Source organism: Antechinus flavipes, chromosome 2 (assembly GCF_016432865.1).
Source record: "Antechinus flavipes isolate AdamAnt ecotype Samford, QLD, Australia chromosome 2, AdamAnt_v2, whole genome shotgun sequence".
Taxonomy (NCBI): domain Eukaryota; kingdom Metazoa; phylum Chordata; class Mammalia; order Dasyuromorphia; family Dasyuridae; genus Antechinus; species Antechinus flavipes.
In genome coordinates, this window is record NC_067399.1 from 1319170 (window position 1) to 1337419 (window position 18250).

Here is an 18250-nt window from a genome sequence, read left to right on the forward strand (position 1 = left end):
AGCCCTGAGAATCCTTAAAAAGGGCAGTTTCTGGACTAGCTCCTTGCAGATGGCCCAAATATTTTGCTCGGACCCTGCGCATTGAGCATTCTCTCAGTGCCAAAACTCCATTTCCAAATAGAACTCTAACACTACAGAAGTCAGTCCCTTAGCAATCTGATTTCTGTCCAACAATAAACGCTCATTTGGTAACTGGTAATTCGGGAATAAGTGATTTCACTGTTGAACCTGCAGCCTATTAAAGAGTATTGTAACAACTCCCTTATTTCCACTAACCTCATGACCACCAGGAACTGAGGACATGCAAACCTCATCACCTGCAGCTGTCTCTTACTAATTCTAGGTAATTCTTCCTAATTCTAAATTAAGGTCCAAGGTCAAACCAGTATAGAAGCATCTCAAACACAGAACTAATATCAAAGATTATTTCACTACATCTCTATCTAGACTTGAATTTTGTCTTCCAATGGCCTGAAATTTGCTCAGCTTTTCCTTATAGGTTATTCCTCTGTGGGATGGGTCTAGTATTTGGAATATTATTCTTTCTAACAAGCATCAATTTGAGCTGAAAACACCTGGTTGACCCTAATATAGGAACTTGGTCCACAGTTTTCCTTCCCTATTGCCCTCAAATATCAGCACAAGCAATAGGAAAGGAATAGAAGGGAATAAGCAATTATTTTCACCTACTATTTGTCAGGTGCAGTATGCTTTTTTTTTTTTTTTAACAATACAGTAACAATAATATTGTTAAGAAATATATTCAGCAAATAAATAATTTTGACTTCGATTACCCAAATTAATGATAAAGGATAAAAGAAAAAAAGATGATATTTCCATATGAATGGTACCCAGGTCTAGAGTGTATGAAGACAGAGGAAAGGGAAAAAAAACTATTTGATAAATTTATTGTCTGATTGAAAAAAACAGAAAATCATGCATTATAGATTTACAGTTTCATGTGCAATCATCTTTTTAAAATTGTACTATATTATAAAAATACTTGTTTTTTCCATAATTTAAAAAGAAAACTAAATATTATGTCACTTTACCTTCAAAACAACCTTACAAGTTAGGTGATATTATTCTCCCCATTTAAGAGTTGTGGTAACTGAGGCAAACAGAATTTAAGTACTTGCCAAGGGGCACAGAGCTAGAAACTGAAGTTTGATTTAAGCTCAGGAACTTCTGATTCTATGTCCAGGTCTCTCTTCCTTATACTACCAGCTCCCCTTAACTTCTAGATAATGGAAACCTTGGGATGAATAATCTTCTATGAAGAAGATGCCCCAAAACCAACATCTCTATCAGTCAGGCTTAAGGCTGCTCTGGCCCAATATTACTCCTTTGTCCAGATATTGGATTAGGACTCTCTTTCAAAATGAAGCCTGTCAGGATAGGTCGAAGGATATGGGAAATGGTTTTTGGCTTTGTCTCGCTTGTGCCCAAGAGAACCGTGTAAGTGGCAATAAAAAGATTGTGCAATGATCAATTCTAATGGCTCTTATCAGTAATGAGATTCAGGCAAATTCCATTAGGCTTGGGCTGGACAGAGCCATCTGTGGGGACTGAAAGTGGATCATAATATAGTATTTTACCTTCTTTGTTGTTGATTGCTTTTTTTTCTTTTTGATCATATTTTTCTTGTGCAACATGATAAATGCGGAAACACGCAGGTGAAGAATTGCATATGTTTAACATATACTGGATTACTTTCTCCCAGAGGAGGGAGTGGAGAAAGAAAGGAAGAAAAATTTGGAATACAAGGTTTTAAAAGGGTGAATGTTGAAAACGATCTTTGTATCTATTTTGAAAATTTGGCAAATAAATAAAATTTGAAAATAAATTTTGAAAAAATAAATGGAAATATTTTGAAACATATTAAAAATAATTATACAGCAGATTAATGTGGCATATTCTATTTTGGGTTAAATAAGCACTAATTGTTATGGGCCAGAACTCCGTACTTGAAACAAGGATTCTTACAAGGTGTTAAGTCGGTGGAGTTGATAAGACAAGGGTTCCCTACTTTAGCGAGGTGATGGATAGTTCTCTAATTCAGTAGCTGTACTTAGCACTTAATAGAGTTCTACAAGAGTCACACCTAGGATAAGGTCATTATACCAGCGAGTATCAGCTGGGACAAACTCAGCCAGATTTTAGACTATTTCTTAGCAGGGGCGTCCTGGGCTGGTCAATGAGTCTGTTTCCCCATCTGTAAAATGAGGACGCGCACTCTGGGCCCGGTGGGTCCCTTCCAGTGACCATGTGGGATCCTACCAGAAGTCACTGTTTGGGATTTGGGGGCTTGGAATTCTCCCGAAAGTGACCAAAGGGATAAGGTGACCCAAGAGGAGCTTCTCTCTGCGAGTCGGCAAACACTGAAGGGCTGCCACGTGCCAGGCTCCGGGCTAAGCACCAGGAGCAAAAGCAGGAGCAAGGGGCGCCCCCTGCTGTCCCGGAGGTCACAGACTGGTGGCGCAGACACCACCCCAACCAGGAGACAGAGACCCCTGCGGGCCCCGCTGTGCACAGGACACACGGGAACTCAGGGAGTGATTTACTACCCACTAGTTAGGGAGGAGGATAGCGGCTTAAGGAGAGGAGAATTCTGGGAGGGAAGAGTCAAAATCCAATAGAATAATGGCTAGCGGAGGGAGTAATACTTAGGGAGGAGGAGAGAGGAATTCTGATCCAAGGCACTTAATTCTTCTTCCTTGTTCTCGCTCCTCATCATACCGTTTAATGCTGAATTTTAAGGGTAGTTTGCATTAAGGTCTGGTCTGCTTGTAGAGGGTCAAAGATCACAATTACTGAGGAAAATTAAATACAATCCAGTCGTGATTTACAGTTAATAATGGTGCCCAGCCCCCGATCTTCCCAAGAGCCTTTTGCTTCCAAAGGTTCAGAGCGTGGGATCCCTTACTTCGGGTTAGTCTGTGAGGCAGTTTCCGCAGGGAGTGGGGGGGGGGGAGGAGGGAGGGTCTTTCTGCTAAGAAGGAGGAGGGGGCGAGTGTGGGAGGGGAGGAAGTGACGGAGGCCGCGGGGAGGAGGAGCTCTCAGGGAGGAGCAGCCTGGAGGCGGGTGTTGCCCAGGTGCGATTTGGGCACTGAGGAGGACTTGGGAGTCTGGGAGGAGTTTAGGGCCGAAGATCTTTGCGTGTTGGGGGCAGGACTAAGGTAGGAGAGGCACTGGGAGGCCTAAACTCCAGACCCTCGGTGTGATTGGAGGAAAGGGCTCAACCGTCCTGGGGGAGGTTCGGGGCGGGGCTCTTGAGACAAGGGCTGACGGGAAGGAGGACATCCCTCTCGATTTCCTGTTAGGGAAACTTGCTCTGCCTGCTTTCTCACCTTTTTTCCCAGGAGCTCAGATCTCTCCCCGATTTCCCCGGGAGCTCAGATCTCTCCCCGTTTCCCCCGGGAGCTCAGATCTCTCCCCGTTTTCCCCGGGAGCTCAGATCTCTCCCCTTTTCCCCCGGGAGCTCAGATCTCTCCCCGATTTCCCCCGGGAGCTCAGATCTCTCCCCTTTTTCCCCGGGAGCTCGGATCTCTCCCCCTTTTTCCCAAGGATCACGCGACACTCAGGAAGCCAGGTCTGTGCTTGCAGCTCCCAGGTAGGTCTGAGCCTGCGTCCCCCATAATTCCTGCTTCCATGGCTGCCCTTGCCTTGGGGTCTCCTCTTCTGAATTCGTGGTACGTGGCCTCCGGGGCTACCAGGAGCACAGCTTTCTACCACGGCTGTCTGTTGGATGAGCCCCCCCACCCCTAAACCTTTTCCAGACTCCCAGTCACTTCCCTCATTTGGCGGCTCACACTTTCCCTAATTTCCTGCTTTCAGCCTAAGCTCTCCCCGGAGTTCCCAGCAGTCCTTCCTAGGTAGACCCCGGCACAGCTTTCCTGCTTTCCCCGGCTCAGCGGTCCGTCCGGAGCACTTCTCTCCCCCCAGCGGCCCTGACCTCACCATGGACTGTCCTGGCCTGTCTTGCCTCCCACCCTGCTCCCCAAACCTCCTGCTTCCTTGCCCCCCGCTGAGACCTCAGAGTTGATCCCAGACCGGAGTTAGTCTCCCAGGCTCTTACTTTCCCGGATCTTGCCCTGGAGGCGCCATTCCAGAGCCCCGCCCTTCTCCCCCTTCCCAGGCCCCTCCCTCCCCCACAAAGCAGTCAGGCTATTGGCTGGAACGAGCATGTGGGTGTTAGTTCTGTTGAAGGGAGGCGGAGGACCCGGGGCAAGGAGAGCTCTGACTCGGAGCCCTGGAGGCTGACAGGTCTCCTCCCCTCGGGACTCCCGAAGCCCCTTGTGCCTCTGGGCTCTCTGTGGGAGGAGGGGGAGAGGAGGGAGGAGAAGAGGAGTAAAAGATGGAGGGGAGCACTCTTCCTCTTCAGACCTCCTTCCTCTCCGATCCTGACCCTCCTGCATTGTTTCTCCCCCCTTGGGCAGGGGGGTTAAGGGACTTGCCCAGGGTCACAGCCGCGTGAAGCTGTTCGGTTCCTCATTTGAACCGGGGCCCTCCTGAGCTCCGGGCTGGTGTTCTATGCACCACAACCCCTAGCGCCCCCTCCTGCGCTGCTCTGAAGGGGGCAGTCTCTCCCCTGGGGACCAGACCAGGGCCTTTGTACCTCCGGGAGGACTCACCCCCCAGGAGTCCCTGCAGGCTTTCCTCCTGCTGACAGAAGGGGGAAAGGCCTCTCCTCCTCCGGGAGGCTTCTCCCTCTCCTGCTTCTTGGGAGCAAGGCCTGGCCCAGGCAGGGATTGGGTCAAAGACAGACGCCAAAAGTGGGGAGAAGTTAGAAGAGCTTTACTGGCAGGGCCCCAGAGAGCGTCTCCCAGCTGGGAGCCCCGAGCAGTCAGCCGGGGACCAGGAGGAGGGGAAGCCGGGCTTCTCTCTGCAGAGGCAAAGGAGGGAGGGGCTCTCCTGGAGCTCCGGCCTGTCCCTTGGGGTCAGAGAGGCTTAGAATTAAAGCCCCCCAAGGGGAGGTGTGACCTCTGTTTGTAAGCGCTTTGGCTCTTGTCACTTGTGTGGGTCCTTCAAGGGTGGGAGCAACAGGACCCTGAGGTTACGACCAGGGACCAGAGGGAGGAACGTGACAAAATGGAGTCACTTTGGTTCCTTTGCTACTTCCACAGGGAGCCAGGAGCCAGAGGGAATGGGCCCTGGGAGCCTCGGACCTCCTCCCCAGGTGAGTGCTGTCCTTCCCCAGACCCGACCAACATCCGCAGTCCCAGCCATTTCTACAGACAGGGAGGATGGGCTGTGGAGCTGGCAGGGCCCGAGGGATGGGTCATTTCCTTACAAAACAGGGGGAACACAGTAGTCACAGCCCTGCCCTGCCCAGCTGAGTCCTTGGGCCCCTGGCATCTGGGGCACTGAAACACACGCCCCCTGTGGGGGGTTATTACATACAGAGGATGGGGAGGTCCTCCCCTTACTTCATGAGGAAGCGCATACAAACTCAGAGGAGTCAGGAAGTGAAGCAGGGAGTGATAACGAGGAAGTCCCTGTGGGGGCGCCACTTACATCACCCCCTTGGGGCTACTCTAAGTCAGCGGCAAGGGGCAGCTCTAACCCAGTAGTGGAGCCGCTTTAACCCAGGGGCGCCCCCTTGGGGCCGTTCTTACCCAGTGCAGTCCCTTTTGTGTCTGCTATAACCCAGGGGCGCCCCCTTGGGGCCGCTCTAACTGCAGGTAGGCATCTCCACAAAGGGATGGAAACATCAGAACCTCCCTCATCTAATCAAAGGAAGGAAGCGGAAACGGCACAAGGAGATGAAGGAAGTGAGTGGGTGTGGGTGTGAGGGTGTGAGCGCCTACATGTACGAACCACACAGAGGAGCACTGATCAGTCACTTCCGGGGGCTTCATGAGGACCCGGTGCTGCCCCCTGGAGGTGTGTTATGTAGATAAAACCGCGAGAAACGGCGCTTCAGGGGAGCAGGTCCCAGGAGACCAAGAGGAAGAAGAGACTGGGGGGGAGGGGGCTGGGCGGCCCACAGAGAGCAGGCCTCCTGCCTTTCTCACCTTGTCCCCTTCCCGCCCTCCTCCCCGACCCCCCTTGTGGTCTCCTCGGCCATCTCAGAAACTGTAAAAAAGCCATAAATGCCGCCCTGTTCAGAAGTGAAATCGTAGCTGAGAAGAAAAACTGGGATGTGGCTCCCCCCTAGGCCGGGAGGAGGTCAGGGCGGCGATCCCTCCTTGGGAATAAACGTGGGTAAAATCCACAAGGGCCGTTCCCTCTGGCAGAAGCTGGTTCCTTGAGGAGAAAAGGTTATCGATAAAATGAAGGCGTAAAACAGGCCCAAGGAGTGGGAAGTATGAGCTGCCGCTGGAAAAGCAGAAGGGCCACCAAGGAAAGGAGTTGGGAGGAATCCATTAAAGGGATGTGCCATGTGGGCCTAGGAGGCCTAGGAACAGCCCCAAGGGGGCGCCACTGGGTTCCGCCGTGTGTTCCGGAATAAGTCATTTCTCAGCTTTATTTCACCTGGTCCCAATCCTGTCAGTCTTAACGACCCCAGTCTCTAGGGCTGGCCCTGACTCTCAGAAAGCCTGTGAGCTTTGGGCAAATCCCTGCTCTGAGTTTGTTTCCTCCTATAAATTCAAGGGGTTCGGACTCTACTTCTGAAGGGTCTTTCACCTCGTATGACTTTTGATGGTTTAGGAGACGGTGACGTTCAAGGACGTGGCTGTGGACTTCACTAAGGAGGAGTGGGGGCTCTTGGACCCCTCTCAGAAGGAGCTGTACCAGGAGGTCATGGTGGAGAACGCCCGGAACCTGCTCTCCCTGGGTAAGGGCCCTTCCCCTGAGAACTGCAAGTCTGCAGTCAGAGGGAAAATCTGCACTCCCCGGGTGCAAGATCTGGGGAGGGGGGAAAGAGAAGGGAAAGTGTAGGATAGGGCCTGGGGATGCCCTTCGTTGTTCCTGACCTCTCTCTTACCCATTCCAGGTGAAAGATTAAATCAGTGGAAGCCTCTCAAACGTGGAACTAATCTTAGGGTTAATGTCTACCTGGACCCAAAGTTTGTCTGCCAGAATATGTGTGTGTGTGTGTGTGTCTGTGTGTATATAATATGCACGTATCTATCTATCTATCTTTATTTACATGTCTATTATTTCTGTATGTATAAAAGTGTCTATATAATGGCAGCCATCTCTGGGTTGGGACAGGCAAAGTGAAGCTAAAATAATTACTAAATAATTTTCTTGTCTGTTTGAAAGTAATAGAAAGTTGTACATTGTGGATTTACAGTTTCATGGGCACTCATCTTTTTTTACGTGCTATGATATGGAAATGTTTGTTTCTAAATTAAAAGTAAAACAAAAGATTGTATCACTTTCTCCTCATCTTAACTTTCCAAGTTAGGGTGATACTGTTCTCTCCATTTGAGAATTGAGGAAACTGAGGAAAACCAAGTTTAATTGACTTGCCCAGAGGTGCACAGTTAGTAATTGTCCAAGGCTCACTTCAAACTCAGGTACACTTGACTCTATGTCCAGGACTCTCGACTGAACTACCGGCTCTTATTCAGTTATGGAAAATGGAAACTATGGAGTCTATTCTTCTGTTAAAAAAAAAAAAAGTGTATTAAGTTCAAGATCCCTCTTGATTAGGCCTGAGGCTGCTCCCACCCACTAACTCTTTTTACCCAGGTTTGGGGATCAGAAGTTTCTGCCAGAAGGGAGCCTCACAGGACAGGGGGTGGGAGGAAGGGCCTTTGGCTCTCTCTCAGAGGAAGCTGCACAAATAGTGGGCACGTCCTGTCTTAGGTGACTTGCTTTACAGGCCCCAGTGGGTGAGTATTTGTGGTGTTGTTCTTCTTTAAAATATAATGGTTCTCTGGGAGCAGGTTTCTTGGGGAGCTTCTGGAGGCAGCCTTAGTTTCAGTTACGAGTAATAATCACCCCAAATGCAGCCGGGTGTCAAAGTAGTTCTTTATTGTTTCTCCCAAAATAGCCCAGTTAGTTTTCTTTGGTTCCGAGAGCTCTTGTTGCTAGCTTCAGCCTCTCTCTGAATCTTGGTTCTGCCCGACTGCAGATGAGCTTCTCAATCTCGCAAACGGAACTCTCACTCTGTCAGTCTTCCAAAGTGACTTCTGGCTCTAGCTCAACTCCAACTCGTGGCTTCTTCTGAACTGACTGATGCTTCCCTCTCAATCTTTTCTACTGACCTCTGCTGACTGAGCTCAGCTATTGTTATGCTCTCTCAAAGGTTGACTCCTCCTCTGAGAATGGGATTATGGGAGGTGTGAATTCACAAAGTTACAAAGTTAACTTTGTGAATCTCTCATATTTGTGAACTCCAAAGTGTGAGCTCATGTGTGAATTCTTAAAGGTGCAAACCCAAGCACACAAGCACTGCTTCCATCAATTCCAGTGAGTTATCACCTTGTATTAAATTCTGGCTCATAACAAGTATTGACGGATATGTCTGAACATCAGGGGCTGAATTTCAGCATGGAGCAGCTCTGGATCCTCATCTTTCCCTAAGGAGAACTAAGTGACCAACTTCTCTCCATCTTCTTTCTGATTTCCGTGCCCAGGGTTTCCAGTTCCCAGAGAAGAGGTGACCTCTTATTTTGAGCAAAGGAAAGCATTGTGGATGCTGGACCGAGAAGGCCTGAGGAAATGCTCTCCAGGTGAGTCAGGTGAAAGCAGGGATATGAGAGCTGTGGTTACAAGAGGCTTCTGGGACTTACCCTGAAGGAAATGCTCAGTTTGGGGGAGAAAGACCAGACTTGGAATTCTGTAATGGATATTTCTTGGCAGCAGTGTCCGGGGCTCCTCAGTGAACCTCAATTTCCCATCTACAAAATGAGTGAGCCGCGCTCCATGGCCCTGTAGGGCCCTTCCAGTGCTCCTCTGTGATGCTGTAAGAAGTCACTCTTAGGGATTTGGCCACTGGAGCTCTCCTGAAAGTGCCCCAAGGGATTACGTTTGGATCTTGAGCCATTTCTTAGAACTTCTGCTATACAATTAAGGCCCTGCTACATGGCAGTCCTGGGCTAACTAAACACCAGGAATACAAGAGATGTGAGGGACATCCCCTGCTCTCCTGGAGGTCACAGAGTGGTGGGGCAGACAATATACCAGCGACTGTGGAGAGACCCACTCTGCACCAGATAAACTGAATCATTTAGTGCCTCACTGCATCATTAATTGGTGAGGATCATAATGGTTTAAGAAGGAGGGCAGAACTGGGCAGGAAAGGGCCAAAATGAAATAAAATAGTTAGCATGTATACAGTCCTGTGTGCCATGCTCTGCATTGTTTTATTTTGTCCTCATGTGACTCCAAGGACTTAACTGCTATTATTATGCCTATTTGACAGATAAAAAAACTGAATCTAACAGAGGTCTCATAACTTGACCAGCAAATTTCTGAAGTGGAATTAAAACCCGGGGTTTCCAGATTCAAGGCGATATCCACATTCCATCCACTCTGACTGTATTATGATTTTGAAGCAGATATGATAAACATGGTCATATATGTATGATATAGAAAACAGGAGAATTAAACCAAAAATGGAAACATGGAAATTCATTTTTTAAACTCTAGGCAGTCAAAGCAATTGCTAATTACTGTTAAAAAAAAATTTACATTTTTATAGGCTCTTGACAAGTTTCGCATTAAATGACAAATATACTCAAGGGTCAATTTCAAATATTGCTTTATGTTGCTTCTCTGTAATATTTACAGACTCACAACCTTTGAAAGGATAGTAACTGAATTCCTCCTGAATGACCAACCCATGTCACCAACCATTCCTCTGAGAAACTGCCAGATAGAAGAAGAGTAACATAATCAGAGGAAACATTCAAATTAGAAAATAAGCTTACACATGTCAATGAGCGGAATTTTAAGGTCCAATTTTCTGGAAAGGTTGTGGGCTTCCATGGTGATTTCATGATGGCTTCTCCTGTCCCTGCCTCCTGACTATGGTTTTCAAGTAGCCTGCCAGTGCTGCTGCAGGAATGCAGACCCAAGTCACATCTTACTCAGGCAATTAGAGATGGGGTTGCTAGATAACCCAGAAAGGAAAGAACTGCACTGGTTCAGGGAGACACAGGCCCAAGGGTCTTGCACTCCTGTGGCCATTTGTATATGAATGTTCAACCTTCCTGAAATGCTGGGAACAATGTAATGTCATTTTGAGAAACCAAAAGTCTTATTGCACTTAGAAGGAGCCAGAGTTTGATGGGATCACTGCACAGTCCTGCTCAACAGTGTGTGGGTGATTGTGAGAGCTTGAAATCATTGAAAGGCAATTATTAAGGTAGAAATATGCACATCTGTATTGTCCCAGAGGACAGCTACCCATATAGCCAAATCAGACATTTATTTACCATTGAAGGTGCCGATAAGATATTTTTGGGGCAGATCCCTTGAATCATTATCTCAATCCTTCAAGGGGTTTGTGAGCTTCTAAAAGGGAAAGGATTGCCATAGTGGAAGTCCCATATCACAGGATGAGGAACTCAATTTTCTATAGGAAACACATTTTGAGATGTGGATATTTTCATGCATTTTTTAAAAAATTGTGTTTGTTATGCTATGCAGGGAACACATATTAATAAAGGTTTTTGTTGTTTTTTTGGTGAGGGGGCAATTGACTTGCCCAGGATCACACAGCCAGGAAGTGTTAAGTATCTGAGAGCAGATTTGAACTCGGGTCCTCCTGACTTGAGGACTCTATCCACTGTGCTACCCACCTACCCCATAATAATTGTTTAAAACAGAAATAACTATTAGCTAACTCAAAAAAAAGTAATGTGTCATAACAAAATCACTTTTGATATAAGTTATATTCAGGTATAACTTACAAATTATATTGTTACAAATAACAAATGGGTTAGACTTCTGAATATGACTTCAGATAATGTAATAGAAAAAAATAAAATTGAGAGTGATCATCATGGAAATTTGTTATGGTTACAAGTAGGATGGATCATAAAATAACTTGAGTATTTAGTATATATGCACTACATGACATATCTATGGAAAAAGCATTAAAAGTACAAATAATGAAATGGAAAGGGAAAAATTGATGATGGAGATCCTTTGTCACATACTGTTGGCAGAGCATACCCATTCACAGGATGTAAATCCTAGTCTAAGCTGCTGGGATTGAGGTCAGGTCACTCAGCTGTTCTGACCTGAGTTGTGTACCTAATCAGAATTAAGGCACTTTCAGTGTTGTCACAGGTTATTGTGAGGTTCCACTGTAAGTGCATGAAACTCCTTAAAAAATAAATTATGTTTGGAATGTAAACTAATGAGATTTAAAGTGATTGCTTCTGCTCATTTAGAATTTTTCTCTTTCCCTAGGAAAAGAGAAAATAACTGACTTTCTGTTGTGCTCATGGAGGGAAGGGAATATAAATAAACAAATATATATACCTACATCATATTTATATTTCTTTAATTGTTGTTTTCTTTCTTTCTTTCTTTTTTGGAAGCAGAGATCAGACTTGGAATGAAGGAAACTCCTGCAGAGCTAAGTTCTGTGTTCGAAACTCACAAGCAAAGACTCATGGGTGATGGTCCCTGTGACTTGACTTGCAGAGGAATCTGTGCATCACATGAGAGAATCCAGATTAGAGAGAGAGATTATGAAGGAAACCAGTGTGGAAAAGGTTTTATAAAAAAGCTAACTCTCATTGTACATCAGAGAATCCACACTGGAAGGAAGCCTTATGTATGTAACCACTGTGGGAAAGCTTTTGTAAAAAGAGGAAATCTTATTACACACCAGAGAATCCATACAGGAGAAAAACCTTATGAATGTAACTATTGTGGAAAGGCTTTTACACAAAAGGGAGCTCTCATTATACATCAGAGAATCCACACTGGAGAAAAACCTTATGAATGTAATCAATGTGGAAAGGCTTTTACACAAAAGGATGCTCTTACTAAACATCAGAGAATCCACACTGGAGAGAAACCTTATGAATGTAACCAATGCGGAAAGGCATTTAGTCATAAAGAAACTCTTACTATACATCAAAGAAACCACACTGGAGAGAAAAATTATGAATGCAATGAATGTGGAAAGGCTTTTAGACGTAAAGGAACTCTTACTGCACATCAGAGAATCCACACTGGAGAGAAACCTTATGAATGTAATCAATGTGGAAAGTCTTTCACTAAAAAGGAATCTCTTATTATACATGAGAGAAACCACACTGGAGAAAAACCTTATAAATGTAACCAATGTGGAAAGGCTTTTACAGAAAAAGGAACTCTTACTACACATCAGAGAATCCACACTGGAGAGAAACCTTATAAATGTAATCAATGTGCAAAGTCTTTCACTAAAAAGGAATCTCTTATTATACATGAGAGAAACCACAGGGGAGAAAAACCTTATAAATGTAACCAATGTGGAAAGGCTTTTACAGAAAATGGAACTCTTACTGTCCATCAGAGAACCCACACTGGAGAGAAACCTTATAAATGTAACCTATGTGGAAAGGCATTTAATCATAAAGGAAGTCTTACTGTACATCAGAGAAAACACACTGGAGAGAAACCTTATGAATGTAATCAATGTGGAAAGGCTTTTAGAGGCAAGGGAAGTCTTACTAAACATGGAAGAACCCACACTGGAGAGAAACCTTTTGAATGTAATCAATGTGGAAGGGCTTTTACCAAAAGGATATCTCTTACTGTACACCAGAGAATCCACCCTGGAGAAAAACCTTATAAATGTAACCAGTGTGGAAAGACTTTTGAAAAAAGGGTATCTCTTACTAAACATCAAAGAGTCCACACTGGAGAGAAACCTTATGAATACAACCAATATGGAAAGGGTTCTATTTAAAAATCTGACTGTTAATTGCCACATCTATGAAGAAATGTAAAGACATTAAAATAAGGAAGAAAATGAAGTAGGGAGGGAACCCTGGGAGAAGATGTGGTAGTGCTGATGCCTTTCATACTTAGCCATCTCTAGCTATAATCCTATGGAGAGAGTGAAGAAGGGAAAATAAAAAGGGGAGTAGAGGGGACCAATAAATTCTTAGGTATTTGAAAGGCAGCATGGGAGAATAGAAAGATCACTATATATCACTATAGTCAGGACATGGGTTGAAATTCTGTTTCTGCAACTCTGGGCTTGGGAAAGTAATTTAATTTGACTGGAACCCAGTGCATTTAGACTAAGGTTAGGCTCTGTCCCCACCCTAAATCCTTTAAGAAGCCAAACAAGTCTTTTAAAATGAACCCTATGCCTCAATTCCAATTATTACTGGTTCTCAGCTTCAGATTAGGGGTAACAACTCAGATGACTTCATTAAGCCTTCTGAGCATGATTGGCAGTTTGAAAAGGGCAATACCGTGTTTCCCCGATAATAAGACCTATCCTGAAAATAAGCCCTCCCCCTACTGTGTACGATTCCTCTAAAATAAGCCCTCCCCTGAAAATAAGCCCTATTGAGATTGCTACTGTAGTGAAGGTGATCCCCTGCGCTACACGCTACATTACGGTACCCTCTGTATGCACCATCTCCTCCCTCCCCCCTGGGTGAAACGCAGGCCGTGCTCCGAGCTGCATCCAATCAGAGCTGCAGCAGTGAGCGTGTCATCCTGCTCTTCCCCAATGATTTGCTTGCTGGCGCCATTGAGAGCAGTGCCGCGGAGGAGAGCTGAGGCAGGACAACATAAAAACCCGGTATGTACGCAGGAGTGAGGGGGCATGATAGAGGATAAAAGAAGAACTCAGGGGGCATCATGGAGGATAGAAAGAGCACTCGGGGAGCCCTCACCACACTAAAGAAATGAAGAACTTCCTTGAAGAGAGAAGAATAGATCAAGTAATGATTCCTGCAGGGGGGCATGATGGAGGATAAAAGAAGAACTCAGGGGGCATCATGGAGGATAGAAGGAGCACTCAGGGAGCACTCACCATGCTAAAGAAATGAAGAACTTCCTTGCAGAGAGAAGAATAGATCAAGTAATGATTCCTGCAGGAATGACTGCCTATCTCCAGACCCTTGATTTTGCAATAAACAAGCCATTCAAGACCATTTGCGCATAGAAGTCAATGACTACATTGAAAATAGAATGGAAAGAAATCATTGTGGAAACTTTGTGAAGCCCTGTCTGCAAAAAGTCTTGACTTGGGTGAAGAAGTCATGGGATAAATTACTGACAGCTGTGTCGCCAAGGCACTACAAGCAGGTTACCTGGACAAGACATGTTCATTTAAAGAGAGCTATATTGCTGGACATGACAGATTGGGTCCACTTCTTCTGAAGGAAATAGTAGCACAAGACATCCAGGACGGAATTCAGGGTATGGACACTTATGACGATGTTGTTGAAGACGATGACATGATCATTATTGAATAAAGGTACTTTTTTTTGTTCACATTTACCTGTTTATTAAAATTGCTGTCAATGTTCATTAAAATAAGCCCTCCCCTGAAAATAAGCCCTCTGGTGTTTTTCTGTCCAAAAAAATAATAAGACTGTGTCTTATTATTGGGGAAACACGGTAAGATATCAGCAATTCTAAACCTAGATCTTTGTTGATTTAGAAAACTTGCACATTCTTCCTAAATGAACAACTCGGTACAACTAATAAAACAGGTTTCTTGCTATATTTGTTCAGGCAGAAGATATTTTACTAAGATGCTTTTAAAAATAAAAGATTTCAACTTTGGAGTTTCATCTTAAATCTTTCAAATTGACATTGATAATCCCAGAAGCTGGAAATAGCACTGGGGAGGTAATAAAATTAGAGACACAGTAATATGTATCTAGTATGTAGCTATGAATTGATGGTCCAAGTTGCCTGAAAAGTCATTTAGTATCAAGATTTATTAAAAGGTGACAAATGTCACATACTTTGTGATAAAGAGACCCTACAAGCAAGGCATGAACTCTTAAGGAAGTGAGGGGAAAGAAAGATTCCATCTATACTAAAATATTCATTGCAAGTGGATTTTTTAACATTTTAGTTTGGTTTTTTTGGTTGCAAATAAAAAATTGATGATTTTTAGTTGGAGAATGTCTAAACAAACTATGATAATGAACATACTGGCATATTGTGCCGTGATAAAAAGTGGATGCGAAGAATTCAAAGACGTATAGGGATATGTAAATGAATGGAGATAGACTGAATTGAGAAAAAGCAAGAAGAATTAGCTACATGGTGATTCCCTCAAGTACTCAAATATCCTGATCAGTGATCTCTTCAATTTGAAATTCTTCCAACAATATAGATCCAAGAATGTCTGTCTGTCCATCCTGTGTGACTCTTGCCTATGTTTCACATGAGTTCATCACAGAGCAGCTATCTTGTGTTATGGAGTCCTTCCTTACTTTCTCCTACCATCTCAAGGGCACTTGTGGAGTGTTCTAGCTATCCACTCATCAGCCCTCTTCCTTACCATGCGACTAACTCCTCTTCTCTTCTTGTCCCATAATTTAATGTCAGGAATGAGCAATGTTAATTATCCCAACAGAGGACACCAAGAAAGTTCACAAAGTGCATTGGTCAGCAAACATTTGACTCCCTTAACAAATAGAGAGGGGCAGCTGCAGAGATGGTACTATATACTGGTACTAGACTATAAATGAACTTGTGAAATCTTTTAACTTTGTAATCTGAATGTACTAACAGTGGAAAAACACAACTTTGGGACCCTACAATCTGTCAGTTGTTGATAGGTTGATACATTAGGCAGAAATGGGCGACTATTACCAGTTGTCTTGACCTATATCTTGCCACTGGGCTCAGATGGTCCCAGTAAGGCTAATGACTTTACCCACTTTTATCTCACTTACATCCAAGTCACTTGCAAATCAAGACATCACTTGCTGATGACATCAACCTCTTTGAGAACAAAGGAACAAAAAGAATCTTCAAGTGAAAAAGCTCATGAGTTCAAAAATTCACCATTCCTCTCAGTTAAAAGCAAAAATTCAGTTTTCCCATCAGTTACTTTTAATTGCAAGAAAACTCTGACTTAAGTTGAAAAGTGCATTATTTATACAAAACACTCAAATTCCAAAGAAATTGTTCTCTCAGAACCACTTGCAAATCATTTTATTTCTAGGAAATTTATTATTTTCTATATGTTTTACTATTGTGATTTTGTTCTAGAGCATCTGTTGTTCTCTGTACTAGCCAAGATGGTCCCTTTCCTGGAAATTCTATCTCTAGGTATTTTTGTATAAGTGGAGGAAATTTGCTATCAGTTATTTCTGCAAGATTCAGGTGGAAAGTATCAAGGTTTTCTAGATGAAAAGAGAGGTTGTTACCAATTCACATTTCAGACTTTCAACCAATCAAATTGTCTCTGCCCCCATGATATTGTTAGTCCTTTACCTATTTAGATTGTTTTCCCCACCTACCAACTCCTGTTTTTTGTTCTATCTTTAAAATGGGGAACAGGGGAACCTTTCATCCTTCAGGTCTTTAGCCATATTGAGAATCCATTAGTCCTCTTTACTATTAAAGTTGTACTTAATAAACTGCTAATGCTCAGAGCTTTGTCCCTCAGTTCAGTTGACTTGACTTGTGACAAATAGGCCTGGTGATCTTTAGACCACGCATACAATCTTTCCTGAAGGAAGATTTAAGTTTATAGAATATATGCTTGGAAGCCCTTGCCATTGAATTAAACCCGATTCTCTTTTGCCTGATTTGTTGTTCAGTCACTTCAGAAGCAAAGATAATAGAGTGGTTTGAAATTTCCTTTTCCAGCTCATTTTATACAGGAGGAAACTTGGGCAAACAGGGTTCAGTGAGGTGACCAGGGTACACACCTAATCTAAGATGGGATTTAAATACAGGAAGTTGAGTCTTCCTGATTTAGGGTGAGGATTAGGGCTCTGAGTACTATGGGCTCCTAGCAGCCCTTGGTCTCACCTTAAAGGAGGCTGTAAGCTTGGAGAGCATTTGTTTTTAAGTCATTCAGTCTTGTCCCACTCTTGAGGGTCAGGAAAGTTACATCATTCTGTCAATTTCAGGTGATCAACTTGAATCAAGTTGCTGAGACTAAAGATGGCTCAAAGGTATAACTTGCACACAAATTTAGGGTTAGACCTTATCAGATAACTATCATTCCTATATTAGGAATAAACTTCTAAACACCACTATCACCTTGGATACCGAGAGATCTTTCTTAGTCAGAATTGGACAGTTTTCCTTTAGCAACGTCTTCCCCAAAGCTAATAAGATTTTCTGACCTTTTCCAAAGAGAACGCACCTGTTAAATCCTAGGTCTTTCCACCTAGGGGGAATTTTCAAGGCCTCCCCCTTCCCAAATCTTAAAGTATTGTTTTAAAACAAAGAATACCCAAATACTTATTGGAGTTGCCAAGTATTGTAACCCTACTCTTGAGCAGCTGAATTCATCATTTGGCCTCTAGATCAAAGGGTGTTAATTTAATAAAAGTATGATTGCATCACCCTCTAGAAGTTATTTTTTCATTAGCAACTTTTCCTACACAAGGGTTTCCCCAAAATCCCAATACAAGCAAAATTAGAAAATAAGAAATGATATAGATTTAAAATATCAAATGATTACTGACAAATGATATCAATTCAGTCAAATGTATTTCCAAATTGTCTTATATAGAAAATCACTTCATGCATCTATCAATGTGACACCCTGGACTGATTGTATTCAGTGACCAGTGTAGCAGACTTTAGATCCAATTACACAGTTTTATTTCTTATTCTGACATTTCTAAAGAGATCATTCTCATGAAATTTTAATCATTTTAATCATCTTACCTATTCAAAGCCAAATTTCACAGTTATCCTAATATATATGCATCTCTCAATTAATAGGTTTTTTTTAAAGATTTTTATTTGCAAAACATATGCATGAGTAATTTTTCAACACTGACTCTTACAAAACTTTCCGTTTGAAATTTTTCCCTTCTTTTCCTCCACCCCCTCCCCTAAATGTCAGGTAGTCCAATACATGTGAAAAATGGCAAAATATATATTAAATCCAATGTACATATACATATTTATACAGTTATCTTGCTGCACAAGAAAAATGAGATCTAGGGGGAAAAAAGACCTGAGAAGGAAAAGAAAAAGCGTGAAAATGCTATATTATGTTCCACACTCTGTTCTCACTGTTTTCTTTCTGGGTGCATATGGCTGTCTTCATTATTGAACAAGTGGAACTGGTTTGGATCATCCATTGTTGATGAGAGCTCTGTCCATCAGAATTGATCATCTCCACACCTTTGATCTGACTCTCCCTCATGCCTGGAATCCTCTCATTCCTTTT

General features: G+C 43.6%; 1 protein-coding gene across 2 annotated transcripts in view; it reads left to right on the forward strand.

Annotated features, from left to right (window-relative positions):
* Positions 1–18250, forward strand: part of LOC127547246 (zinc finger protein 260-like) — a 149672-nt gene that overhangs the window by 97061 nt on the left and 34361 nt on the right. Inside the window, exon 2 of one of the 2 annotated variants that reach the window (XM_051974044.1) lies at positions 16459–16638. The exons of the other annotated variant lie outside the window; for it this stretch is intronic. The gene's annotated coding sequence lies outside the window, so the exon portion shown is untranslated. Of the gene's footprint in view, positions 1–16458; positions 16639–18250 lie in introns of those variants that run through there. 2 annotated transcript variants of the gene reach the window in all.